General features: G+C 45.0%; 80 non-coding genes across 80 annotated transcripts; all 80 read left to right on the forward strand.

Moving 5' to 3' along the window:
• The first annotated feature begins 107 nt into the window (after positions 1–107).
• Trnas-gcu lies at positions 108–189 on the forward strand. Its single transcript has one exon. It is a non-coding gene; the product is annotated as a tRNA-Ser (tRNA).
• A 218-nt stretch (positions 190–407) lies between these two features.
• On the forward strand, positions 408–489 carry Trnas-gcu. The gene has a single exon. It is a non-coding gene; the product is annotated as a tRNA-Ser (tRNA).
• Positions 490–557: 68 nt separating this feature from the next.
• Positions 558–639, forward strand: Trnas-gcu. The gene has a single exon. It is a non-coding gene; the product is annotated as a tRNA-Ser (tRNA).
• A 218-nt stretch (positions 640–857) lies between these two features.
• On the forward strand, positions 858–939 carry Trnas-gcu. The gene has a single exon. It is a non-coding gene; the product is annotated as a tRNA-Ser (tRNA).
• Positions 940–1,007: 68 nt separating this feature from the next.
• Positions 1,008–1,089, forward strand: Trnas-gcu. Its single transcript has one exon. It is a non-coding gene; the product is annotated as a tRNA-Ser (tRNA).
• Positions 1,090–1,154: 65 nt separating this feature from the next.
• On the forward strand, positions 1,155–1,236 carry Trnas-gcu. Its single transcript has one exon. It is a non-coding gene; the product is annotated as a tRNA-Ser (tRNA).
• Positions 1,237–1,302: 66 nt separating this feature from the next.
• Positions 1,303–1,384, forward strand: Trnas-gcu. The gene has a single exon. It is a non-coding gene; the product is annotated as a tRNA-Ser (tRNA).
• A 67-nt stretch (positions 1,385–1,451) lies between these two features.
• Trnas-gcu lies at positions 1,452–1,533 on the forward strand. The gene has a single exon. It is a non-coding gene; the product is annotated as a tRNA-Ser (tRNA).
• Positions 1,534–1,602: 69 nt separating this feature from the next.
• On the forward strand, positions 1,603–1,684 carry Trnas-gcu. The gene has a single exon. It is a non-coding gene; the product is annotated as a tRNA-Ser (tRNA).
• A 68-nt stretch (positions 1,685–1,752) lies between these two features.
• Positions 1,753–1,834, forward strand: Trnas-gcu. Its single transcript has one exon. It is a non-coding gene; the product is annotated as a tRNA-Ser (tRNA).
• Positions 1,835–1,903: 69 nt separating this feature from the next.
• Positions 1,904–1,985, forward strand: Trnas-gcu. Its single transcript has one exon. It is a non-coding gene; the product is annotated as a tRNA-Ser (tRNA).
• A 216-nt stretch (positions 1,986–2,201) lies between these two features.
• Positions 2,202–2,283, forward strand: Trnas-gcu. Its single transcript has one exon. It is a non-coding gene; the product is annotated as a tRNA-Ser (tRNA).
• A 67-nt stretch (positions 2,284–2,350) lies between these two features.
• Positions 2,351–2,432, forward strand: Trnas-gcu. The gene has a single exon. It is a non-coding gene; the product is annotated as a tRNA-Ser (tRNA).
• Positions 2,433–2,649: 217 nt separating this feature from the next.
• On the forward strand, positions 2,650–2,731 carry Trnas-gcu. Its single transcript has one exon. It is a non-coding gene; the product is annotated as a tRNA-Ser (tRNA).
• A 66-nt stretch (positions 2,732–2,797) lies between these two features.
• On the forward strand, positions 2,798–2,879 carry Trnas-gcu. Its single transcript has one exon. It is a non-coding gene; the product is annotated as a tRNA-Ser (tRNA).
• Positions 2,880–2,947: 68 nt separating this feature from the next.
• On the forward strand, positions 2,948–3,029 carry Trnas-gcu. Its single transcript has one exon. It is a non-coding gene; the product is annotated as a tRNA-Ser (tRNA).
• A 210-nt stretch (positions 3,030–3,239) lies between these two features.
• Positions 3,240–3,321, forward strand: Trnas-gcu. The gene has a single exon. It is a non-coding gene; the product is annotated as a tRNA-Ser (tRNA).
• Positions 3,322–3,387: 66 nt separating this feature from the next.
• Trnas-gcu lies at positions 3,388–3,469 on the forward strand. The gene has a single exon. It is a non-coding gene; the product is annotated as a tRNA-Ser (tRNA).
• Positions 3,470–3,746: 277 nt separating this feature from the next.
• On the forward strand, positions 3,747–3,828 carry Trnas-gcu. The gene has a single exon. It is a non-coding gene; the product is annotated as a tRNA-Ser (tRNA).
• Positions 3,829–4,045: 217 nt separating this feature from the next.
• On the forward strand, positions 4,046–4,127 carry Trnas-gcu. The gene has a single exon. It is a non-coding gene; the product is annotated as a tRNA-Ser (tRNA).
• Positions 4,128–4,195: 68 nt separating this feature from the next.
• Positions 4,196–4,277, forward strand: Trnas-gcu. The gene has a single exon. It is a non-coding gene; the product is annotated as a tRNA-Ser (tRNA).
• A 66-nt stretch (positions 4,278–4,343) lies between these two features.
• Positions 4,344–4,425, forward strand: Trnas-gcu. Its single transcript has one exon. It is a non-coding gene; the product is annotated as a tRNA-Ser (tRNA).
• A 178-nt stretch (positions 4,426–4,603) lies between these two features.
• On the forward strand, positions 4,604–4,685 carry Trnas-gcu. Its single transcript has one exon. It is a non-coding gene; the product is annotated as a tRNA-Ser (tRNA).
• Positions 4,686–4,753: 68 nt separating this feature from the next.
• Trnas-gcu lies at positions 4,754–4,835 on the forward strand. Its single transcript has one exon. It is a non-coding gene; the product is annotated as a tRNA-Ser (tRNA).
• Positions 4,836–5,053: 218 nt separating this feature from the next.
• Trnas-gcu lies at positions 5,054–5,135 on the forward strand. Its single transcript has one exon. It is a non-coding gene; the product is annotated as a tRNA-Ser (tRNA).
• Positions 5,136–5,203: 68 nt separating this feature from the next.
• Positions 5,204–5,285, forward strand: Trnas-gcu. Its single transcript has one exon. It is a non-coding gene; the product is annotated as a tRNA-Ser (tRNA).
• A 383-nt stretch (positions 5,286–5,668) lies between these two features.
• Positions 5,669–5,750, forward strand: Trnas-gcu. Its single transcript has one exon. It is a non-coding gene; the product is annotated as a tRNA-Ser (tRNA).
• A 956-nt stretch (positions 5,751–6,706) lies between these two features.
• Trnas-gcu lies at positions 6,707–6,788 on the forward strand. Its single transcript has one exon. It is a non-coding gene; the product is annotated as a tRNA-Ser (tRNA).
• Positions 6,789–6,855: 67 nt separating this feature from the next.
• On the forward strand, positions 6,856–6,937 carry Trnas-gcu. Its single transcript has one exon. It is a non-coding gene; the product is annotated as a tRNA-Ser (tRNA).
• A 67-nt stretch (positions 6,938–7,004) lies between these two features.
• Positions 7,005–7,086, forward strand: Trnas-gcu. Its single transcript has one exon. It is a non-coding gene; the product is annotated as a tRNA-Ser (tRNA).
• A 67-nt stretch (positions 7,087–7,153) lies between these two features.
• Trnas-gcu lies at positions 7,154–7,235 on the forward strand. Its single transcript has one exon. It is a non-coding gene; the product is annotated as a tRNA-Ser (tRNA).
• Positions 7,236–7,302: 67 nt separating this feature from the next.
• Trnas-gcu lies at positions 7,303–7,384 on the forward strand. The gene has a single exon. It is a non-coding gene; the product is annotated as a tRNA-Ser (tRNA).
• A 368-nt stretch (positions 7,385–7,752) lies between these two features.
• Positions 7,753–7,834, forward strand: Trnas-gcu. Its single transcript has one exon. It is a non-coding gene; the product is annotated as a tRNA-Ser (tRNA).
• A 66-nt stretch (positions 7,835–7,900) lies between these two features.
• On the forward strand, positions 7,901–7,982 carry Trnas-gcu. Its single transcript has one exon. It is a non-coding gene; the product is annotated as a tRNA-Ser (tRNA).
• A 273-nt stretch (positions 7,983–8,255) lies between these two features.
• On the forward strand, positions 8,256–8,337 carry Trnas-gcu. The gene has a single exon. It is a non-coding gene; the product is annotated as a tRNA-Ser (tRNA).
• Positions 8,338–8,555: 218 nt separating this feature from the next.
• On the forward strand, positions 8,556–8,637 carry Trnas-gcu. Its single transcript has one exon. It is a non-coding gene; the product is annotated as a tRNA-Ser (tRNA).
• A 68-nt stretch (positions 8,638–8,705) lies between these two features.
• Trnas-gcu lies at positions 8,706–8,787 on the forward strand. Its single transcript has one exon. It is a non-coding gene; the product is annotated as a tRNA-Ser (tRNA).
• A 324-nt stretch (positions 8,788–9,111) lies between these two features.
• On the forward strand, positions 9,112–9,193 carry Trnas-gcu. The gene has a single exon. It is a non-coding gene; the product is annotated as a tRNA-Ser (tRNA).
• A 69-nt stretch (positions 9,194–9,262) lies between these two features.
• Trnas-gcu lies at positions 9,263–9,344 on the forward strand. The gene has a single exon. It is a non-coding gene; the product is annotated as a tRNA-Ser (tRNA).
• A 217-nt stretch (positions 9,345–9,561) lies between these two features.
• On the forward strand, positions 9,562–9,643 carry Trnas-gcu. The gene has a single exon. It is a non-coding gene; the product is annotated as a tRNA-Ser (tRNA).
• Positions 9,644–9,994: 351 nt separating this feature from the next.
• Trnas-gcu lies at positions 9,995–10,076 on the forward strand. Its single transcript has one exon. It is a non-coding gene; the product is annotated as a tRNA-Ser (tRNA).
• A 66-nt stretch (positions 10,077–10,142) lies between these two features.
• Positions 10,143–10,224, forward strand: Trnas-gcu. Its single transcript has one exon. It is a non-coding gene; the product is annotated as a tRNA-Ser (tRNA).
• Positions 10,225–10,439: 215 nt separating this feature from the next.
• Trnas-gcu lies at positions 10,440–10,521 on the forward strand. Its single transcript has one exon. It is a non-coding gene; the product is annotated as a tRNA-Ser (tRNA).
• A 66-nt stretch (positions 10,522–10,587) lies between these two features.
• On the forward strand, positions 10,588–10,669 carry Trnas-gcu. Its single transcript has one exon. It is a non-coding gene; the product is annotated as a tRNA-Ser (tRNA).
• A 68-nt stretch (positions 10,670–10,737) lies between these two features.
• Positions 10,738–10,819, forward strand: Trnas-gcu. Its single transcript has one exon. It is a non-coding gene; the product is annotated as a tRNA-Ser (tRNA).
• Positions 10,820–10,886: 67 nt separating this feature from the next.
• On the forward strand, positions 10,887–10,968 carry Trnas-gcu. Its single transcript has one exon. It is a non-coding gene; the product is annotated as a tRNA-Ser (tRNA).
• A 320-nt stretch (positions 10,969–11,288) lies between these two features.
• Trnas-gcu lies at positions 11,289–11,370 on the forward strand. The gene has a single exon. It is a non-coding gene; the product is annotated as a tRNA-Ser (tRNA).
• A 68-nt stretch (positions 11,371–11,438) lies between these two features.
• Positions 11,439–11,520, forward strand: Trnas-gcu. The gene has a single exon. It is a non-coding gene; the product is annotated as a tRNA-Ser (tRNA).
• Positions 11,521–11,737: 217 nt separating this feature from the next.
• Trnas-gcu lies at positions 11,738–11,819 on the forward strand. The gene has a single exon. It is a non-coding gene; the product is annotated as a tRNA-Ser (tRNA).
• Positions 11,820–12,335: 516 nt separating this feature from the next.
• Positions 12,336–12,417, forward strand: Trnas-gcu. Its single transcript has one exon. It is a non-coding gene; the product is annotated as a tRNA-Ser (tRNA).
• Positions 12,418–12,632: 215 nt separating this feature from the next.
• On the forward strand, positions 12,633–12,714 carry Trnas-gcu. Its single transcript has one exon. It is a non-coding gene; the product is annotated as a tRNA-Ser (tRNA).
• Positions 12,715–13,079: 365 nt separating this feature from the next.
• Positions 13,080–13,161, forward strand: Trnas-gcu. Its single transcript has one exon. It is a non-coding gene; the product is annotated as a tRNA-Ser (tRNA).
• Positions 13,162–13,228: 67 nt separating this feature from the next.
• On the forward strand, positions 13,229–13,310 carry Trnas-gcu. The gene has a single exon. It is a non-coding gene; the product is annotated as a tRNA-Ser (tRNA).
• A 215-nt stretch (positions 13,311–13,525) lies between these two features.
• On the forward strand, positions 13,526–13,607 carry Trnas-gcu. Its single transcript has one exon. It is a non-coding gene; the product is annotated as a tRNA-Ser (tRNA).
• A 215-nt stretch (positions 13,608–13,822) lies between these two features.
• Trnas-gcu lies at positions 13,823–13,903 on the forward strand. The gene has a single exon. It is a non-coding gene; the product is annotated as a tRNA-Ser (tRNA).
• A 69-nt stretch (positions 13,904–13,972) lies between these two features.
• Positions 13,973–14,054, forward strand: Trnas-gcu. Its single transcript has one exon. It is a non-coding gene; the product is annotated as a tRNA-Ser (tRNA).
• A 208-nt stretch (positions 14,055–14,262) lies between these two features.
• Trnas-gcu lies at positions 14,263–14,344 on the forward strand. Its single transcript has one exon. It is a non-coding gene; the product is annotated as a tRNA-Ser (tRNA).
• Positions 14,345–14,409: 65 nt separating this feature from the next.
• Trnas-gcu lies at positions 14,410–14,491 on the forward strand. The gene has a single exon. It is a non-coding gene; the product is annotated as a tRNA-Ser (tRNA).
• A 218-nt stretch (positions 14,492–14,709) lies between these two features.
• Positions 14,710–14,791, forward strand: Trnas-gcu. Its single transcript has one exon. It is a non-coding gene; the product is annotated as a tRNA-Ser (tRNA).
• A 66-nt stretch (positions 14,792–14,857) lies between these two features.
• On the forward strand, positions 14,858–14,939 carry Trnas-gcu. The gene has a single exon. It is a non-coding gene; the product is annotated as a tRNA-Ser (tRNA).
• A 68-nt stretch (positions 14,940–15,007) lies between these two features.
• On the forward strand, positions 15,008–15,089 carry Trnas-gcu. The gene has a single exon. It is a non-coding gene; the product is annotated as a tRNA-Ser (tRNA).
• A 217-nt stretch (positions 15,090–15,306) lies between these two features.
• On the forward strand, positions 15,307–15,388 carry Trnas-gcu. The gene has a single exon. It is a non-coding gene; the product is annotated as a tRNA-Ser (tRNA).
• Positions 15,389–15,606: 218 nt separating this feature from the next.
• On the forward strand, positions 15,607–15,688 carry Trnas-gcu. Its single transcript has one exon. It is a non-coding gene; the product is annotated as a tRNA-Ser (tRNA).
• A 65-nt stretch (positions 15,689–15,753) lies between these two features.
• Trnas-gcu lies at positions 15,754–15,835 on the forward strand. The gene has a single exon. It is a non-coding gene; the product is annotated as a tRNA-Ser (tRNA).
• Positions 15,836–16,357: 522 nt separating this feature from the next.
• Positions 16,358–16,439, forward strand: Trnas-gcu. The gene has a single exon. It is a non-coding gene; the product is annotated as a tRNA-Ser (tRNA).
• A 69-nt stretch (positions 16,440–16,508) lies between these two features.
• Positions 16,509–16,590, forward strand: Trnas-gcu. The gene has a single exon. It is a non-coding gene; the product is annotated as a tRNA-Ser (tRNA).
• Positions 16,591–16,656: 66 nt separating this feature from the next.
• Trnas-gcu lies at positions 16,657–16,738 on the forward strand. Its single transcript has one exon. It is a non-coding gene; the product is annotated as a tRNA-Ser (tRNA).
• A 218-nt stretch (positions 16,739–16,956) lies between these two features.
• On the forward strand, positions 16,957–17,038 carry Trnas-gcu. Its single transcript has one exon. It is a non-coding gene; the product is annotated as a tRNA-Ser (tRNA).
• Positions 17,039–17,105: 67 nt separating this feature from the next.
• Positions 17,106–17,187, forward strand: Trnas-gcu. The gene has a single exon. It is a non-coding gene; the product is annotated as a tRNA-Ser (tRNA).
• Positions 17,188–17,252: 65 nt separating this feature from the next.
• Positions 17,253–17,334, forward strand: Trnas-gcu. The gene has a single exon. It is a non-coding gene; the product is annotated as a tRNA-Ser (tRNA).
• Positions 17,335–17,400: 66 nt separating this feature from the next.
• Trnas-gcu lies at positions 17,401–17,482 on the forward strand. The gene has a single exon. It is a non-coding gene; the product is annotated as a tRNA-Ser (tRNA).
• Positions 17,483–17,548: 66 nt separating this feature from the next.
• On the forward strand, positions 17,549–17,630 carry Trnas-gcu. Its single transcript has one exon. It is a non-coding gene; the product is annotated as a tRNA-Ser (tRNA).
• Positions 17,631–17,699: 69 nt separating this feature from the next.
• Positions 17,700–17,781, forward strand: Trnas-gcu. The gene has a single exon. It is a non-coding gene; the product is annotated as a tRNA-Ser (tRNA).
• A 218-nt stretch (positions 17,782–17,999) lies between these two features.
• Positions 18,000–18,081, forward strand: Trnas-gcu. The gene has a single exon. It is a non-coding gene; the product is annotated as a tRNA-Ser (tRNA).
• Positions 18,082–18,147: 66 nt separating this feature from the next.
• Positions 18,148–18,229, forward strand: Trnas-gcu. The gene has a single exon. It is a non-coding gene; the product is annotated as a tRNA-Ser (tRNA).
• A 68-nt stretch (positions 18,230–18,297) lies between these two features.
• On the forward strand, positions 18,298–18,379 carry Trnas-gcu. Its single transcript has one exon. It is a non-coding gene; the product is annotated as a tRNA-Ser (tRNA).
• A 66-nt stretch (positions 18,380–18,445) lies between these two features.
• Positions 18,446–18,527, forward strand: Trnas-gcu. The gene has a single exon. It is a non-coding gene; the product is annotated as a tRNA-Ser (tRNA).
• A 217-nt stretch (positions 18,528–18,744) lies between these two features.
• On the forward strand, positions 18,745–18,825 carry Trnas-gcu. Its single transcript has one exon. It is a non-coding gene; the product is annotated as a tRNA-Ser (tRNA).
• A 65-nt stretch (positions 18,826–18,890) lies between these two features.
• On the forward strand, positions 18,891–18,972 carry Trnas-gcu. Its single transcript has one exon. It is a non-coding gene; the product is annotated as a tRNA-Ser (tRNA).
• Positions 18,973–19,040: 68 nt separating this feature from the next.
• On the forward strand, positions 19,041–19,122 carry Trnas-gcu. Its single transcript has one exon. It is a non-coding gene; the product is annotated as a tRNA-Ser (tRNA).
• The last annotated feature ends 143 nt before the right edge of the window (positions 19,123–19,265 follow it).

Below are 19,265 nucleotides of genomic sequence, written 5' to 3' on the forward strand. Positions count from 1 at the left end.
ATGTGCTCTGCACGCGTGGGTTCGAATCCCATCCTGGTCGTAGAAGTTTTTTTTTGTCGAACTTTCTAATTGTCATAGCGGTTAATTCATTATTATCAAGTAACATGGACCAGGTGGCCGAGTGGTTAAGGCGTTGGACTGCTAATCCAATGTGCTCTGCACGCGTGGGTTCGAATCCCATCCTGGTCGTAGAACTTTTTTTTGTCAAACTTTCTAATTGTCATAGCGGTTATTTCATTATTATCCAAGATAACGTCGATCAGGTGGCCGAGTGGTTAAGGCGTTGGACTGCTAATCCAATGTGCTCTGCACGCGTGGGTTCGAATCCCATCCTGGTCGTAGAAGTTTTTTTTGTCGAACTTTCTAATTGTCATAGGAGTTAATTCATTATTATCGGGAGTAACATGGACCAGGTGGCCGAGTGGTTAAGGCGTTGGACTGCTAATCCAATGTGCTCTGCACGCGTGGGTTCGAATCCCATCCTGGTCGTAGAAGTTTTTTTTGTCGAACTTTCTAATTGTCATAGGAGTTAATTCATTATTATCGGGAGTAACATGGACCAGGTGGCCGAGTGGTTAAGGCGTTGGACTGCTAATCCAATGTGCTCTGCACGCGTGGGTTCGAATCCCATCCTGGTCGTACAACTTTTTTTTGTCAAACTTTCTAATTGTCATAGCGGTTATTTCATTATTATCCAAGATAACGTCGATCAGGTGGCCGAGTGGTTAAGGCGTTGGACTGCTAATCCAATGTGCTCTGCACGCGTGGGTTCGAATCCCATCCTGGTCGTAGAACTTTTTTTTGTCAAACTTTCTAATTGTCCATAGAGTTATTTCATTATTATCGAGAGTAACATGGACCAGGTGGCCGAGTGGTTAAGGCGTTGGACTGCTAATCCAATGTGCTCTGCACGCGTGGGTTCGAATCCCATCCTGGTCGTAGAAGTTTTTTTTGTCGAACTTTCTAATTGTCATAGGAGTTAATTCATTATTATCGAGAGTAACATGGACCAGGTGGCCGAGTGGTTAAGGCGTTGGACTGCTAATCCAATGTGCTCTGCACGCGTGGGTTCGAATCCCATCCTGGTCGTAGAATTTTTTTTGTCGAACTTTCTAATTGTCATAGGAGTTAATTCATTATTATCGGAGTAACTGGACCAGGTGGCCGAGTGGTTAAGGCGTTGGACTGCTAATCCAATGTGCTCTGCACGCGTGGGTTCGAATCCCATCCTGGTCGTAGAAGTTTTTTGTCGAACTTTCTAATTGTCATAGGAGTAAATTCATTATTATCGAGAGTAACATGGACCAGGTGGCCGAGTGGTTAAGGCGTTGGACTGCTAATCCAATGTGCTCTGCACGCGTGGGTTCGAATCCCATCCTGGTCGTAGAAGTTTTTTTGTCGAACTTTCTAATTGTCATAGGAGTTAATTCATTATTATCGGGAGTAACATGGACCAGGTGGCCGAGTGGTTAAGGCGTTGGACTGCTAATCCAATGTGCTCTGCACGCGTGGGTTCGAATCCCATCCTGGTCGTAGAAGTTTTTTTTGTCGAACTTTCTAATTGTCATAGGAGTTAATTCATTATTATCGGAGAGTAACATGGACCAGGTGGCCGAGTGGTTAAGGCGTTGGACTGCTAATCCAATGTGCTCTGCACGCGTGGGTTCGAATCCCATCCTGGTCGTAGAAGTTTTTTTTGTCGAACTTTCTAATTGTCATAGGAGTTAATTCATTATTATCGAGAGTAACATGGACCAGGTGGCCGAGTGGTTAAGGCGTTGGACTGCTAATCCAATGTGCTCTGCACGCGTGGGTTCGAATCCCATCCTGGTCGTAGAAGTTTTTTTTGTCGAACTTTCTAATTGTCATAGGAGTTAATTCATTATTATCGAGGAGTAACATGGACCAGGTGGCCGAGTGGTTAAGGCGTTGGACTGCTAATCCAATGTGCTCTGCACGCGTGGGTTCGAATCCCATCCTGGTCGTACAACTTTTTTTTTGTAAACTTTCTAATTGTCATAGCGGTTATTCATTATTATCCAAGGTAACGTCGATCAGGTGGCCGAGTGGTTAAGGCGTTGGACTGCTAATCCAATGTGCTCTGCACGCGTGGGTTCGAATCCCATCCTGGTCGTAGAATTTTTTTTGTCGAACTTTCTAATTGTCATAGAGTAAATTTCATTATTATCGAGAGTAACGTGGACCAGGTGGCCGAGTGGTTAAGGCGTTGGACTGCTAATCCAATGTGCTCTGCACGCGTGGGTTCGAATCCCATCCTGGTCGTAGAAGTTTTTTTTGTCGAACTTTCTAATTGCCATAGGAGTTAATTCATTATTATCGGGAGTACATGGACCAGGTGGCCGAGTGGTTAAGGCGTTGGACTGCTAATCCAATGTGCTCTGCACGCGTGGGTTCGAATCCCATCCTGGTCGTACACTTTTTTTTGTCAAACTTTCTAATTGTCATAGGAGTTATTTCATTATTATCCAAGATAACGTCGATCAGGTGGCCGAGTGGTTAAGGCGTTGGACTGCTAATCCAATGTGCTCTGCACGCGTGGGTTCGAATCCCATCCTGGTCGTAGAAGTTTTTTTTGTCGAACTTTCTAATTGCCATAGGAGTTAATTCATTATTATCGAGAGTAACATGGACCAGGTGGCCGAGTGGTTAAGGCGTTGGACTGCTAATCCAATGTGCTCTGCACGCGTGGGTTCGAATCCCATCCTGGTCGTAGAAGTTTTTTTTGTCGAACTTTCTAATTGTCATAGAGTAAATTCATTATTATCGGAGTAACATGGACCAGGTGGCCGAGTGGTTAAGGCGTTGGACTGCTAATCCAATGTGCTCTGCACGCGTGGGTTCGAATCCCATCCTGGTCGTAGAAGTTTTTTTTGTCGAACTTTCTAATTGTCATAGGAGTTAATTCATTATTATCGGGAGTAACATGGACCAGGTGGCCGAGTGGTTAAGGCGTTGGACTGCTAATCCAATGTGCTCTGCACGCGTGGGTTCGAATCCCATCCTGGTCGTACAACTTTTTTTTGTCAAACTTTCTAATTGTCATAGCGGTTATTTCATTATTATCCAAGTAACGTCGATCAGGTGGCCGAGTGGTTAAGGCGTTGGACTGCTAATTGTGCTCTGCACGCGTGGGTTCGAATCCCATCCTGGTCGTAGAAGTTTTTTTGTCGAACTTTCTAATTGCCATAGGTTAATTCATTATTATCGAGAGTAACATGGACCAGGTGGCCGAGTGGTTAAGGCGTTGGACTGCTAATCCAATGTGCTCTGCACGCGTGGGTTCGAATCCCATCCTGGTCGTAGAAGTTTTTTTGTCAACTTTCTAATTGTCATAGGAGTAAATTCATTATTATCGGGAGTAACGTGGACCAGGTGGCCGAGTGGTTAAGGCGTTGGACTGCTAATCCAATGTGCTCTGCACGCGTGGGTTCGAATCCCATCCTGGTCGTAGAAGTTTTTTTTGTCGAACTTTCTAATTGTCATAGGAGTTAATTCATTATTATCGGAGTAACATGACCAGGGACCAGTGGTAATTGTCATAGCGGTTATTTCATTATTTAATCCAAGATAAGGTCGATCTGGTGGCCGAGTGGTTAAGGCGTTGGACTGCTAATCCAATGTGCTCTGCACGCGTGGGTTCGAATCCCATCCTGGTCGTAGAAGTTTTTTTTGTCGAACTTTCTAATTGTCATAGGAGTAAATTCATTATTATCGGGAGTAACGTGGACCAGGTGGCCGAGTGGTTAAGGCGTTGGACTGCTAATCCAATGTGCTCTGCACGCGTGGGTTCGAATCCCATCCTGGTCGTACAACTTTTTTTTGTCAAACTTTCTAATTGTCATAGCGGTTATTTCATTATTATCCAAGATAACGTCGATCAGGTGGCCGAGTGGTTAAGGCGTTGGACTGCTAATCCAATGTGCTCTGCACGCGTGGGTTCGAATCCCATCCTGGTCGTAGAAGTTTTTTTGTCGAACTTTCTAATTGCCATAGGAGTAAATTCATTATTATCGAGAGTAATATGGACCAGGTGGCCGAGTGGTTAAGGCGTTGGACTGCTAATCCAATGTGCTCTGCACGCGTGGGTTCGAATCCCATCCTGGTCGTAGAAGTTTTTTTTGTCGAACTTTCTAATTGTCATAGGAGTAAATTCATTATTATCGGGAGTAACGTGGACCAGGTGGCCGAGTGGTTAAGGCGTTGGACTGCTAATCCAATGTGCTCTGCACGCGTGGGTTCGAATCCCATCCTGGTCGTAAAATTTTTTTTGTCGAACTTTCTAATTGTCATAGGGTTATTTCATTATTATCGAGAGTAACATGGACCAGGTGGCCGAGTGGTTAAGGCGTTGGACTGCTAATCCAATGTGCTCTGCACGCGTGGGTTCGAATCCCATCCTGGTCGTAGAAGTTTTTTTTTTTTTGTCGAACGTCGATCAGGTGGCCGAGTGGTTAAGGCGTTGGACTGCTAATCCAATGTGCTCTGCACGCGTGGGTTCGAATCCCATCCTGGTCGTAGAAGTTTTTTTGTCGAACTTTCTAATTGCCATAGGAGTAAATTCATTATTATCGAGAGTAATATGGACCAGGTGGCCGAGTGGTTAAGGCGTTGGACTGCTAATCCAATGTGCTCTGCACGCGTGGGTTCGAATCCCATCCTGGTCGTAGAAGTTTTTTTTGTCGAACTTTCTAATTGTCATAGGAGTTAATTCATTATTATCGGGAGTAACATCGACCAGGTGGCCGAGTGGTTAAGGCGTTGGACTGCTAATCCAATGTGCTCTGCACGCGTGGGTTCGAATCCCATCCTGGTCGTACAACTTTTTTTTGTCAAACTTTCTAATTGTCATAGCGGTTATTTCATTATTATCCAAGATAACGTCGATCAGGTGGCCGAGTGGTTAAGGCGTTGGACTGCTAATCCAATGTGCTCTGCACGCGTGGGTTCGAATCCCATCCTGGTCGTAGAAGTTTTTTTTGTCGAACTTTCTAATTGCCATAGGAGTAAATTCATTATTATCGAGAGTAATATGGACCAGGTGGCCGAGTGGTTAAGGCGTTGGACTGCTAATCCAATGTGCTCTGCACGCGTGGGTTCGAATCCCATCCTGGTCGTAGAAGTTTTTTTTGTCGAACTTTCTAATTGTCATAGGAGTTAATTCATTATTATCAGGAGTAACATGGACCAGGTGGCCGAGTGGTTAAGGCGTTGGACTGCTAATCCAATGTGCTCTGCACGCGTGGGTTCGAATCCCATCCTGGTCGTAGAATTTTTTTTTGTCGAACTTTCTAATTGTCATAGAGGTTATTTCATTATTATCGAGCCTCACATGGACCACGTGGACGAGTGGTTAAGGCGTTGGACGGGTGGTTAAGGTGGGTTCGAATCCCATCCTGGTCGCAGAAGTTTTTTTGTCGAACTTTCTAATTGCCATAGGAATAAATTCATTATTATCGGTAGTAATATGGACCAGGTGGCCGAGTGGTTAAGGCGTTGGACTGCTAATCCGATGTGCTCTGCACGCGTGGGTTCGAATCCCAATGTGCTCTGCACGCGTGGGTTCGAATCCCATCCTGGTCGTAGAAGTTTTTTTGTCGAACTTTCTAATTGTCATAGGAGTTAATTCATTATTATTAGGTGTAACATGGACCAGGTGGCCGAGTGGTTAAGGCGTTGGACTGCTAATCCAATGTGCTCTGCACGCGTGGGTTCGAATCCCATCCTGGTCGTACAACTTTTTTTTGTCAAACTTTCTAATTGTCATAGCGGTTATTTCATTATTAACCATGGTAACGTCGATCAGGTGGCCGAGTGGTTAAGGCGTTGGACTGCTAATCCAATGTGCTCTGCACGCGTGGGTTCGAATCCCATCCTGGTCGTAGAATTTTTTTGTCGAACTTTCTAATTGTCATAGAGGTTATTTCATTATTATCGAGCCTCACATGGACCACGTGGACGAGTGGTTAAGGCGTTGGACTGCTAATCCAATGTGCTCTGCACACGTGGGTTCGAATCCTATCCTGGTCGTAGAAGTTTTTTTTGTCGAACTTTTTAATTGTCATAGGAGTAAATTCATTATTATCTGGAGTAACGGGGACCAGGTGGCCGAGTGGTTAAGGCGTTGGACTGCTAATCCAATGTGCTCTGCACGCGTGGGTTCGAATCCCATCCTTGTCGTAGAAGTTTTTTTTGTCGAACTTTCTAATTGTCATAGGAGTTAATTCATTATTATCGGGAGTAACGGACCAGGTGGCCGAGTGGTTAAGGCGTTGGACTGCTAATCCATTGTGCTCTGCACGCGTGGGTTCGAATCCCATCCTGGTCGTACAACTTTTTTTTGTCAAACTTTCTAATTGTCATAGCGGTTATTTCATTATTATCCAAGGTAACGTCGATCAGGTGGCCGAGTGGTTAAGGCGTTGGACTGCTAATGTGCTCTGCACACGTGGGTTCGAATCCCATCCTGGTCGTAGAAGTTTTTTTTGTCGAACTTTCTAATTGTCATAGGAGTTAATTCATTATTACCGAGAGTAACATGGATCAGGTGGCCGAGTGGTTAAGGCGTTGGACTGCTAATCCAATGTGCTCTGCACGCGTGGGTTCGAATCCCATCCTGGTCGTAGAAGTTTTTTTGTCAAACTTTCTAATTGTCATAGAGGTAATTCATTATTATCGGAGTATAGTGGACCAGGTGGCCGAGTGGTTAAGGCGTTGGACTGCTAATCCAATGTGCTCTGCACGCGTGGGTTCGAATCCCATCCTGGTCGTAGAAGTTTTTTTTGTCGAACTTTCTAATTGCCATAGGAGTAAATTCATTATTATCGGTAGTATATGGACCAGGTGGCCGAGTGGTTAAGGCGTTGGACTGCTAATCCAATGTGCTCTGCACGCGTGGGTTCGAATCCCATCCTGGTCGTAGAAGTTTTTTTGTCGAACTTTCTAATTGTCATAGGAGTTAATTCATTATTATCGGGAGTAACATGGACCAGGTGGCCGAGTGGTTAAGGCGTTGGACTGCTAATCCAATGTGCTCTGCACGCGTGGGTTCGAATCCCATCCTGGTCGTAGAAGTTTTTTTTGTCGAACTTTCTAATTGCCATAGGAGTAATTCATTATTATCGAGAGTAATATGGACCAGGTGGCCGAGTGGTTAAGGCGTTGGACTGCTAATCCAATGTGCTCTGCACGCGTGGGTTCGAATCCCATCCTGGTCGTAGAAGTTTTTTTTGTCGAACTTTCTAATTGTCATAGGAGTTATTTATTATTATCAGGAGTAACATGGACCAGGTGGCCGAGTGGTTAAGGCGTTGGACTGCTAATCCAATGTGCTCTGCACGCGTGGGTTCGAATCCCATCCTGGTCGTACAACTTTTTTTTGTCAAACTTTCTAATTGTCATAGCGGTTATTTCATTATTATCCAAGGTAACGTCGATCAGGTGGCCGAGTGGTTAAGGCGTTGGACTGCTAATCCAATGTGCTCTGCACGCGTGGGTTCGAATCCCATCCTGGTCGTAGAAGTTTTTTTTGTCGAACTTTCTAATTGTCATAGAGGTTATTTCATTATTATCGAGCCTCACATGGACCACGTGGACGAGTGGTTAAGGCGTTGGACTGCTAATCCAATGTGCTCTGCACGCGTGGGTTCGAATCCCATCCTGGTCGTAGAAGTTTTTTTTGTCGAACTTTCTAATTGTCATAGGAGTTAATTCATTATTATCGGGAGTAACATGGACCAGGTGGCCGAGTGGTTAAGGCGTTGGACTGCTAATCCAATGTGCTCTGCACGCGTGGGTTCGAATCCCATCCTGGTCGTACAACTTTTTTTTGTCAAACTTTCTAATTGTCATAGGGTATTTCATTATTATCCAAGATAACGTCGACCAGGTGGCCGAGTGGTTAAGGCGTTGGACTGCTAATCCAATGTGCTCTGCACGCGTGGGTTCGAATCCCATCCTGGTCGTAGAAGTTTTTTTTGTCGAACTTTCTAATTGTCATAGGAGTTAATTCATTATTATCGGGAGTACATGGACCAGGTGACCGAGTGGTAATTGGTCATACGGTTATTTCATTATTTCCAATGGGGTCGATCTGGTGGCCGAGTGGTTAGGCGTTGGACTGCTAATCCAATGTGCTCTGCACGCGGGGTTCGAATCCCATCCTGGTCGTAGAAGTTTTTTTTGTCGAACTTTCTAATTGTCATAGGAGTTAATTCATTATTATCGGGAGTAACGTGGACCAGGTGGCCGAGTGGTTAAGGCGTTGGACTGCTAATCCAATGTGCTCTGCACGCGTGGGTTCGAATCCCATCCTGGTCGTACAACTTTTTTTTGTCAAACTTTCTAATTGTCATAGCGTTATTTCATTATTATCCAAATAACGTCGGATCAGGTGGCCGAGTGGTTAAGGCGTTGGACTGCTAATCCAATGTGCTCTGCACGCGTGGGTTCGAATCCCATCCTGGTCGTAGAAGTTTTTTTTGTCGAACTTTCTAATTGCCATAGGAGTTAAATTCATTATTATCGAGAGTAATATGGACCAGGTGGCCGAGTGGTTAAGGCGTTGGACTGCTAATCCAATGTGCTCTGCACGCGTGGGTTCGAATCCCATCCTGGTCGTAGAAGTTTTTTTTGTCGAACTTTCTAATTGTCATAGGAGTAAATTCATTATTATCGGGAGTAACGTGGACCAGGTGGCCGAGTGGTTAAGGCGTTGGACTGCTAATCCAATGTGCTCTGCACGCGTGGGTTCGAATCCCATCCTGGTCGTAGAATTTTTTTTGTCGAACTTTCTAATTGTCATAGAGGTTATTTCATTATTATCGAGCCTCACATGGACCACGTGGACGAGTGGTTAAGGCGTTGGACTGCTAATCCAATGTGCTCTGCACACGTGGGTTCGAATCCCATCCTGGTCGTAGAAGTTTTTTTTTTGTCGAGCGTCGATCAGGTGGCCGAGTGGTTAAGGCGTTGGACTGCTAATCCAATGTGCTCTGCACGCGTGGGTTCGAATCCCATCCTGGTCGTAGAATTTTTTTTGTCGAACTTTCTAATTGTCATAGGATTAAATTCATTATTATCGAGAGTAATATGGACCAGGTGGCCGAGTGGTTAAGGCGTTGGACTGCTAATCCAATGTGCTCTGCACGCGTGGGTTCGAATCCCATCCTGGTCGTAGAAGTTTTTTTTGTCGAACTTTCTAATTGTCATAGGAGTTAATTTCATTATTATCGGGAGTAACATCGACCAGGTGGCCGAGTGGTTAAGGCGTTGGACTGCTAATCCAATGTGCTCTGCACGCGTGGGTTCGAATCCCATCCTGGTCGTAGAAGTTTTTTTTGTCGAACTTTCTAATTGTCATAGCGGTTATTTCATTATTATCCAAGATAACGTCGATCAGGTGGCCGAGTGGTTAAGGCGTTGGACTGCTAATCCAATGTGCTCTGCACGCGTGGGTTCGAATCCCATCCTGGTCGTAGAAGTTTTTTTTGTCGAACTTTCTAATTGTCATAGGAGTAATTCATTATTATCGAGAGTAACATGGACCAGGTGGCCGAGTGGTTAAGGCGTTGGACTGCTAATCCAATGTGCTCTGCACGCGTGGGTTCGAATCCCATCCTGGTCGTAGAAGTTTTTTTTGTCGAACTTTCTAATTGTCATAGAGTTAATTCATTATTATCCAGGATAACGTGACAGGTGGCCGAGTGGTTAAGGCGTTGGACTGCTAATCCAATGTGCTCTGCACGCGTGGGTTCGAATCCCATCCTGGTCGTAGAATTTTTTTTGTCGAACTTTCTAATTGTCATAGAGGTTATTTCATTATTATCGAGCCTCACATGGACCAGGTGGACGAGTGGTTAAGGCGTTGGACTGCTGGCTCTGCACGCGTGGGTTCGAATCCCATCCTGGTCGTAGAAGTTTTTTTGTCGAACTTTCTAATTGCCATAGGAGTAAATTCATTATTATCGGAGTAATGGACCAGGTGGCCGAGTGGTTAAGGCGTTGGACTGCTAATCCAATGTGCTCTGCACGCGTGGGTTCGAATCCCATCCTGGTCGTAGAAGTTTTTTTGTCGAACTTTCTAATTGTCATAGGAGTTAATTCATTATTATCAGGAGTACATGGACCAGGTGGCCGAGTGGTTAAGGCGTTGGACTGCTAATCCAATGTGCTCTGCACGCGTGGGTTCGAATCCCATCCTGGTCGTAGCAACTTTTTTTTGTCAACTTTCTAATTGTCATAGCGGTTATTTCATTATTATCCAGGTAACGTCGATCAGGTGGCCGAGTGGTTAAGGCGTTGGACTGCTAATCCAATGTGCTCTGCACGCGTGGGTTCGAATCCCATCCTGGTCGTAGAAGTTTTTTTGTCGAACTTTCTAATTGTCATAGAGGTAATTCATTATTATCGAGAGTAACATGGACCAGGTGGCCGAGTGGTTAAGGCGTTGGACTGCTAATCCAATGTGCTCTGCACGCGTGGGTTCGAATCCCATCCTGGTCGTAGAAGTTTTTTTGTCGAACTTTCTAATTGTCATAGGAGTAAATTCATTATTATCGGAGTAACGTGGACCAGGTGGCCGAGTGGTTAAGGCGTTGGACTGCTAATCCAATGTGCTCTGCACGCGTGGGTTCGAATCCCATCCTGGTCGTAGAAGTTTTTTTTGTCGAACTTTCTAATTGTCATAGGAGTTAATTCATTATTATCGGGAGTAACATGGACCAGGTGGCCGAGTGGTTAAGGCGTTGGACTGCTAATCCAATGTGCTCTGCACGCGTGGGTTCGAATCCCATCCTGGTCGTAGAAGTTTTTTTGTCGAACTTTCTAATTGTCATAGGAGTTAATTCATTATTATCGAGAGTAACATGGACCAGGTGGCCGAGTGGTTAAGGCGTTGGACTGCTAATCCAATGTGCTCTGCACGCGTGGGTTCGAATCCCATCCTGGACGTAGAAGTTTTTTTGTCGAACTTTCTAATTGTCATAGGAGTAATTCATTATTATCGAGAGTAATATGGACCAGGTGGCCGAGTGGTTAAGGCGTTGGACTGCTAATCCAATGTGCTCTCCCGGGTCAACTTTCTAATTGTCATAGCGGTTATTCATTATTATCCAAATAACGTCGATCAGGTGGCCGAGTGGTTAAGGCGTTGGACTGCTAATCCAATGTGCTCTGCACGCGTGGGTTCGAATCCCATCCTGGTCGTAGAAGTTTTTTGTCGAACTTTCTAATTGCCATAGGAGTAAATTCATTATTATCGAGAGTAAATGGACCAGGTGGCCGAGTGGTTAAGGCGTTGGACTGCTAATCCAATGTGCTCTGCACGCGTGGGTTCGAATCCCATCCTGGTCGTAGAAGTTTTTTTGTCGAACTTTCTAATTGTCATAGGAGTTAATTTCATTATTATCGGGAGTAACATGGACCAGGTGGCCGAGTGGTTAAGGCGTTGGACTGCTAATCCAATGTGCTCTGCACGCGTGGGTTCGAATCCCATCCTGGTCGTACAACTTTTTTTTGTCAAACTTTCTAATTGTCATAGCGGTTATTTCATTATTATCCAAAATAACGTCGATCAGGTGGCCGAGTGGTTAAGGCGTTGGACTGCTAATCCAATGTGCTCTGCACGCGTGGGTTCGAATCCCATCCTGGTCGTAGAACTTTTTTTTGTCGAACTTTCTAATTGTCATAGGGTTAATTCATTATTATCGAGAGTAACGTGGACCAGGTGGCCGAGTGGTTAAGGCGTTGGACTGCTAATCCAATGTGCTCTGCACGCGTGGGTTCGAATCCCATCCTGGTCGTAGAAGTTTTTTTGTCGAACTTTCTAATTGTCATAGGAGTTAATTCATTATTATCGAGAGTAACATGGACCAGGTGGCCGAGTGGTGAGTGGTTAAGGCGTTGGACTGCTAATCCAATGTGCTCTGCACGCGTGGGTTCGAATCCCATCCTGGTCGTAGAATTTTTTTGTCGAACTTTCTAATTGTCATAGGGTTATTCATTATTATCGAGATAACGTGGACCAGGTGGCCGAGTGGTTAAGGCGTTGGACTGCTAATCCAATGTGCTCTGCACGCGTGGGTTCGAATCCCATCGCAGAAGTTTTTTTTTGTCGAACTTTCTAATTGCCATAGGAGTAAATTCATTATTATCGAGAGTAATATGGACCAGGTGGCCGAGTGGTTAGGAGGCGTTGGACTGCTAATCCAATGTGCTCTGCACGCGTGGGTTCGAATCCCATCCTGGTCGTAGAAGTTTTTTTTGTCGAACTTTCTAATTGTCATAGGAGTTAATTCATTATTATCGGGAGTAACATGGACCAGGTGGCCGAGTGGTTAAGGCGTTGGACTGCTAATCCAATGTGCTCTGCACGCGTGGGTTCGAATCCCATCCTGGTCGTACAACTTTTTTTTGTCAAACTTTCTAATTGTCATAGCGGTTATTTCATTATTATCCAAAGTAACGTCGATCAGGTGGCCGAGTGGTTAAGGCGTTGGACTGCTAATCCAATGTGCCTGCACGGTGGGTTCGAATCCCATCCTGGTCGTAGAAGTTTTTTTGTCGAACTTTCTAATTGCCATAGGAGTAAATTCATTATTATCGAGAGTAATATGGACCAGGTGGCCGAGTGGTTAAGGCGTTGGACTGCTAATCCAATGTGCTCTGCACGCGTGGGTTCGAATCCCATCCTGGTCGTAGAAGTTTTTTTTGTCGAACTTTCTAATTGTCATAGGAGTTAATTCATTATTATCGGGAGTAACATGGACCAGGTGGCGAGTGGTTAAGGCGTTGGACTGCTAATCCAATGTGCTCTGCACGCGTGGGTTCGAATCCCATCCTGGTCGTAGAAGTTTTTTTTGTCGAACTTTCTAATTGTCATAGGAGTTAATCATTATTATCGGAGTAACATGGACCAGGTGGCCGAGTGGTGGTTAAGGCGTTGGACTGCTAATCCAATGTGCTCTGCACGCGTGGGTTCGAATCCCATCCTGGTCGTAGAATTTTTTTGTCGAACTTTCTAATTGTCATAGGGTTATTTCATTATTATCGAGAGTAACATGGACCAGGTGGCCGAGTGGTTAAGGCGTTGGACTGCTAATCCAATGTGCTCTGCACGCGTGGGTTCGAATCCCATCCTGGTCGTAGAAGTTTTTTTGTCGAACTTTCTAATTGTCATAGGAGTTAATTCATTATTATCGGGAGTAACATGGACCAGGTGGCCGAGTGGTTAAGGCGTTGGACTGCTAATCCAATGTGCTCTGCACGCGTGGGTTCGAATCCCATCCTGGTCGTAGAACTTTTTTTTGTCAAACTTTCTAATTGTCATAGGGTTATTTCATTATTATCCAAGATAACATGGACAGGTGGCCGAGTGGTTAAGGCGTTGGACTGCTAATCCAATGTGCTCTGCACGCGTGGGTTCGAATCCCATCCTGGTCGTAGAAGTTTTTTTGTCGAACTTTCTAATTGTCATAGGAGTAATTCATTATTATAGGAGAGTAACATGGACCAGGTGGCCGAGTGGTTAAGGCGTTGGACTGCTAATCCAATGTGCTCTGCACGCGTGGGTTCGAATCCCATCCTGGTCGTAGAACTTTTTTTTGTCGAACTTTCTAATTGTCATAGGGTTAATTCATTATTATCCAGAGTAACATGGATCAGGTGGCCGAGTGGTTAAGGCGTTGGACTGCTAATCCAATGTGCTCTGCACGCGTGGGTTCGAATCCCATCCTGGTCGTAGAACTTTTTTTGTCAAACTTTCTAATTGTCATAGGAGTTATTTCATTATTATCAAAGTAACGTGGACCAGGTGGCCGAGTGGTTAAGGCGTTGGACTGCTAATCCAATGTGCCTGCACGCGTGGGTTCGAATCCCATCCTGGTCGTAGAAGTTTTTTTGTCGAACTTTCTAATTGTCATAGGAGTTAAATTCATTATTATCGAGAGTAATAGTGGACCAGGTGGCCGAGTGGTTAAGGCGTTGGACTGCTAATCCAATGTGCTCTGCACGCGTGGGTTCGAATCCCATCCTGGTCGTAGAATTTTTTTGTCGAACTTTCTAATTGTCATAGAGGTTATTTCATTATTATCGAGCCTAACATGGACCACGTGGACGAGTGGTTAAGGCGTTGGACTGCTAATCCAATGTGCTCTGCACACGTGGGTTCGAATCCCATCGTCAGAAGTTTTTTTGTCGACTTTCTAATTGTCATAGGAGTAATTCATTATTATCGAGAGTAATATGGACCAGGTGGCCGAGTGGTTAAGGCGTTGGACTGCTAATCCAATGTGCTCTGCACGCGTGGGTTCGAATCCCATCCTGGTCGTAGAAGTTTTTTTGTCGAACTTTCTAATTGTCATAGGATAATTCATTATTATCGGGAGTAACATGGACCAGGTGGCCGAGTGGTTAAGGCGTTGGACTGCTAATCCAATGTGCTCTGCACGCGTGGGTTCGAATCCCATCCTGGTCGTACAACTTTTTTTTGTCAAACTTTCTAATTGTCATAGCGGTTATTTCATTATTATCAAAATAACGTCGATCAGGTGGCCGAGTGGTTAAGGCGTTGGACTGCTAATCCAATGTGCTCTGCACGCGTGGGTTCGAATCCCATCCTGGTCGTAGAAGTTTTTTTGTCGAACTTTCTAATTGCCATAGGAGTGTAAATTCATTATTATCGAGAGTAATATGGACCAGGTGGCCGAGTGGTTAAGGCGTTGGACTGCTAATCCAATGTGCTCTGCACGCGTGGGTTCGAATCCCATCCTGGTCGTAGAAGTTTTTTTGTCGAACTTTCTAATTGTCATAGGAGTTAATTCATTATTATCGGAGTAACATGGACCAGGTGGCCGAGTGGTTAAGGCGTTGGACTGCTAATCCAATGTGCTCTGCACGCGTGGGTTCGAATCCCATCCTGGTCGTAGAAGTTTTTTTTGTCGAACTTTCTAATTGTCATAGGAGGTAATTCATTATTATCGAGAGTAACATGGACCAGGTGGCCGAGTGGTTAAGGCGTTGGACTGCTAATCCAATGTGCTCTGCACGCGTGGGTTCGAATCCCATCCTGGTCGTAGAACTTTTTTTTGTCGAACTTTCTAATTGTCATAGGAGTTATTTCATTATTATCCAGAGTAACGTGATCAGGTGGCCGAGTGGTTAAGGCGTTGGACTGCTAATCCAATGTGCTCTGCACGCGTGGGTTCGAATCCCATCCTGGTCGTAGAAGTTTTTTTTGTCGAACTTTCTAATTGTCATAGGAGTTAATTCATTATTATCGGGAGTAACATGGACCAGGTGGCCGAGTGGTTAAGGCGTTGGACTGCTAATCCAATGTGCTCTGCACGCGTGGGTTCGAATCCCATCCTGGTCGTACAACTTTTTTTTGTCAAACTTTCTAATTGTCATAGCGGTTATTTCATTATTATCCAAGTAACGTCGATCAGGTGGCCGAGTGGTTAAGGCGTTGGACTGCTAATCCAATGTGCTCTGCACGCGTGGGTTCGAATCCCATCCTGGTCGTAGAAGTTTTTTTTGTCGAACTTTCTAATTGTCCATAGGAGTTAATTCATTATTATCGGGAGTAACATGGACCAGGTGGCCGAGTGGTTAAGGCGTTGGACTGCTAATCCAATGTGCTCTGCACGCGTGGGTTCGAATCCCATCCTGGTCGTAGAAGTTTTTTTGTCGAACTTTCTAATTGTCATAGGAGTTAATTCATTATTATCGAGAGTAATGGACCAGGTGGCCGAGTGGTTAAGGCGTTGGACTGCTAATCCAATGTGCTCTGCACGCGTGGGTTCGAATCCCATCCTGGTCGTAGAAGTTTTTTTGTCGAACTTTCTAATTGTCATAGGAGTAAATTTATTATTATTCAGGAGTAACATGGACCAGGTGGCCGAGTGGTTATGTGGCGTTAAGGTTGGATGCTAATCCAAGTGCTCTGCACGCGTGGGTTCGAATCCCATCCTGGTCGTAGAACTTTTTTTTGTCAACTTTCTAATTGTCATAGCGGTTATTTCATTATTATCCAAGGTAACGTCGATCAGTGGGGCCGAGTGGTTAAGGCGTTGGACTGCTAATCCAATGTGCTCTGCACGCGTGGGTTCGAATCCCATCCTGGTCGTAGAATTTTTTTGTCGAACTTTCTAATTGTCATAGAGGTTATTTCATTATTATCGAGCCTAACATGGACCAGGTGGACGAGTGGTTAAGGCGTTGGACTGCTAATCCAATGTGCTCTGCACGCGTGGGTTCGAATCCCATCCTGGTCGTAGAAGTTTTTTTTGTCGAACTTTCTAATTGTCATAGGAGTTAATTCATTATTATCAGGAGTAACATGGACCAGGTGGCCGAGTGGTTAAGGCGTTGGACTGCTAATCCAATGTGCTCTGCACGCGTGGGTTCGAATCCCATCCTGGTCGTAGAACTTTTTTTTGTCAAACTTTCTAATTGTCATAGCGGTTATTTCATTATTATCCAAGGATAACGTCGACCAGGTGGCCGAGTGGTTAAGGCGTTGGACTGCTAATCCAATGTGCTCTGCACGCGTGGGTTCGAATCCCATCCTGGTCGTAGAAGTTTTTTTGTCGAACTTTCTAATTGCCATAGGAGTAAATTCATTATTATCGAGGTAATATGGACCAGGTGGCCGAGTGGTTAAGGCGTTGGACTGCTAATCCAATGTGCTCTGCACGCGTGGGTTCGAATCCCATCCTGGTCGTAGAAGTTTTTTTTGTCGAACTTTCTAATTGTCATAGGAGTTAATTCATTATTATCATAGAGAGTAACATGGACCAGGTGCCGAGTGGTTAAGGCGTTGGACTGCTAATCCAATGTGCTCTGCACGCGTGGGTTCGAATCCCATCCTGGTCGTAGAACTTTTTTTTGTCAACTTTCTAATTGTCATAGCGGTTATTTCATTATTATCAAAGTAACGTGGACCAGGTGGCCGAGTGGTTAAGGCGTTGGACTGCTAATCCAATGTGCTCTGCACGCGTGGGTTCGAATCCCATCCTGGTCGTAGAAGTTTTTTTGTCGAACTTTCTAATTGTCATAGGAGTAAATTCATTATTATCAGGAGTAACATGGACCAGGTGGCCGAGTGGTTAAGGCGTTGGACTGCTAATCCAATGTGCTCTGCACGCGTGGGTTCGAATCCCATCCTGGTCGTAGAACTTTTTTTGTCGAACTTTCTAATTGTCATAGGAGTTAATTCATTATTATCAAGGGTAACGGACCAGGTGGCCGAGTGGTTAAGGCGTTGGACTGCTAATCCAATGTGCTCTGCACGCGTGGGTTCGAATCCCATCCTGGTCGTAGAATTTTTTTTTGTCGAACTTTCTAATTGTCATAGCGGTTATTTCATTATTATCGAGATAAATGGACCAGGTGGCCGAGTGGTTAAGGCGTTGGACTGCTAATCCAATGTGCTCTGCACGCGTGGGTTCGAATCCCATCCTGGTCGTAGAAGTTTTTTGTCGAACTTTCTAATTGCCATAGGAGTAAATTCATTATTATCGAGAGTAACATGGACCAGGTGGCCGAGTGGTTAAGGCGTTGGACTGCTAATCCAATGTGCTCTGCACGCGTGGGTTCGAATCCCATCCTGGTCGTAGAAGTTTTTTTTGTCGAACTTTCTAATTGTCATAGGAGTTAATTCATTATTATCGGAGAGTAACATGGACCAGGTGGCCGAGTGGTTAAGGCGTTGGACTGCTAATCCAATGTGCTCTGCACGCGTGGGTTCGAATCCCATCCTGGTCGTACAACTTTTTTTGTCAAACTTTCTAATTGTCATAGCGGTTATTTCATTATTATCCAAGGTAACGTCGATCAGGTGGCCGAGTGGTTAAGGCGTTGGACTGCTAATCCAATGTGCTCTGCGCGCGTGGGTTCGAATCCCATCCTGGTCGTAGAAGTTTTTTTTTGTCGAACTTTCTAATTGCCATAGGAGTTAATTCATTATTACCGAGAGTAATATGGACCAGGTGGCCGAGTGGTTAAGGCGTTGGACTGCTAATCCAATGTGCTCTGCACGCGTGGGTTCGAATCCCATCCTGGTCGTAGAATTTTTTTGTCGAACTTTCTAATTGTCATAGGAGTTATTTCATTATTATCGGGAGTAACATGGACCAGGTGGCCGAGTGGTTAAGGCGTTGGACTGCTAATCCAATGTGCTCTGCACGCGTGGGTTCGAATCCCATCCTGGTCGTAGAAGTTTTTTTTGTCGAACTTTCTAATTGTCATAGGAGTTAATTCATTATTATCGGGAGTAACATGGACCAGGTGGCCGAGTGGTTAAGGCGTTGGACTGCTAATCCAATGTGCTCTGCACGCGTGGGTTCGAATCCCATCCTGGTCGTAGAATTTTTTTTGTCGAACTTTCTAATTGTCATAGGGTTATTTCATTATTATCGAGAGTAACATGGACCAGGTGGCCGAGTGGTTAAGGCGTTGGACTGCTAATCCAATGTGCTCTGCACGCGTGGGTTCGAATCCCATCCTGGTCGTAGAAGTTTTTTTGTCAAACTTTCTAATTGTCATAGGAGTTAATTCATTATTATCGAGAGTAACATGGACCAGGTGGCCGAGTGGTTAAGGCGTTGGTCTGCTAATCCAATGTGCTCTGCACGCGTGGGTTCGAATCCCATCCTGGTCGTAGAAGTTTTTTTTGTCAAACTTTCTAATTGTCATAGCGGTTATTTCATTATTATCCAAAGTAACGTCGACCAGGTGGCCGAGTGGTTAAGGCGTTGGACTGCTAATCCAATGTGCCTGCACGCGTGGGTTCGAATCCCATCCTGGTCGTAGAAGTTTTTTTGTCGAACTTTCTAATTGCCAGGAGTAAATTCATTATTATCGAGAGTAATATGGACCAGGTGGCCGAGTGGTTAAGGCGTTGGACTGCTAATCCAATGTGCTCTGCACGCGTGGGTTCGAATCCCATCCTGGTCGTAGAAGTTTTTTTTGTCGAACTTTCTAATTGTCATAGGAGTTAATTCATTATTATCAGGAGTAACATGGACCAGGTGGCCGAGTGGTTAAGGCGTTGGACTGCTAATCCAATGTGCTCTGCACGCGTGGGTTCGAATCCCATCCTGGTCGTAGAAGTTTTTTTTTGTCGAACTTTCTAATTGTCATAGGAGTTAATTCATTATTATCGGGAGTAACATGGACCAGGTGGCCGAGTGGTTAAGGCGTTGGACTGCTAATCCAATGTGCTCTGCACGCGTGGGTTCGAATCCCAT

The sequence above is a fragment of the Ctenocephalides felis genome, unplaced genomic scaffold, assembly GCF_003426905.1.
Source record: "Ctenocephalides felis isolate EL2017-DRISC unplaced genomic scaffold, ASM342690v1 CF-g0.4_SCAFFOLD_03490, whole genome shotgun sequence".
NCBI classification, from domain to species: domain Eukaryota; kingdom Metazoa; phylum Arthropoda; class Insecta; order Siphonaptera; family Pulicidae; genus Ctenocephalides; species Ctenocephalides felis.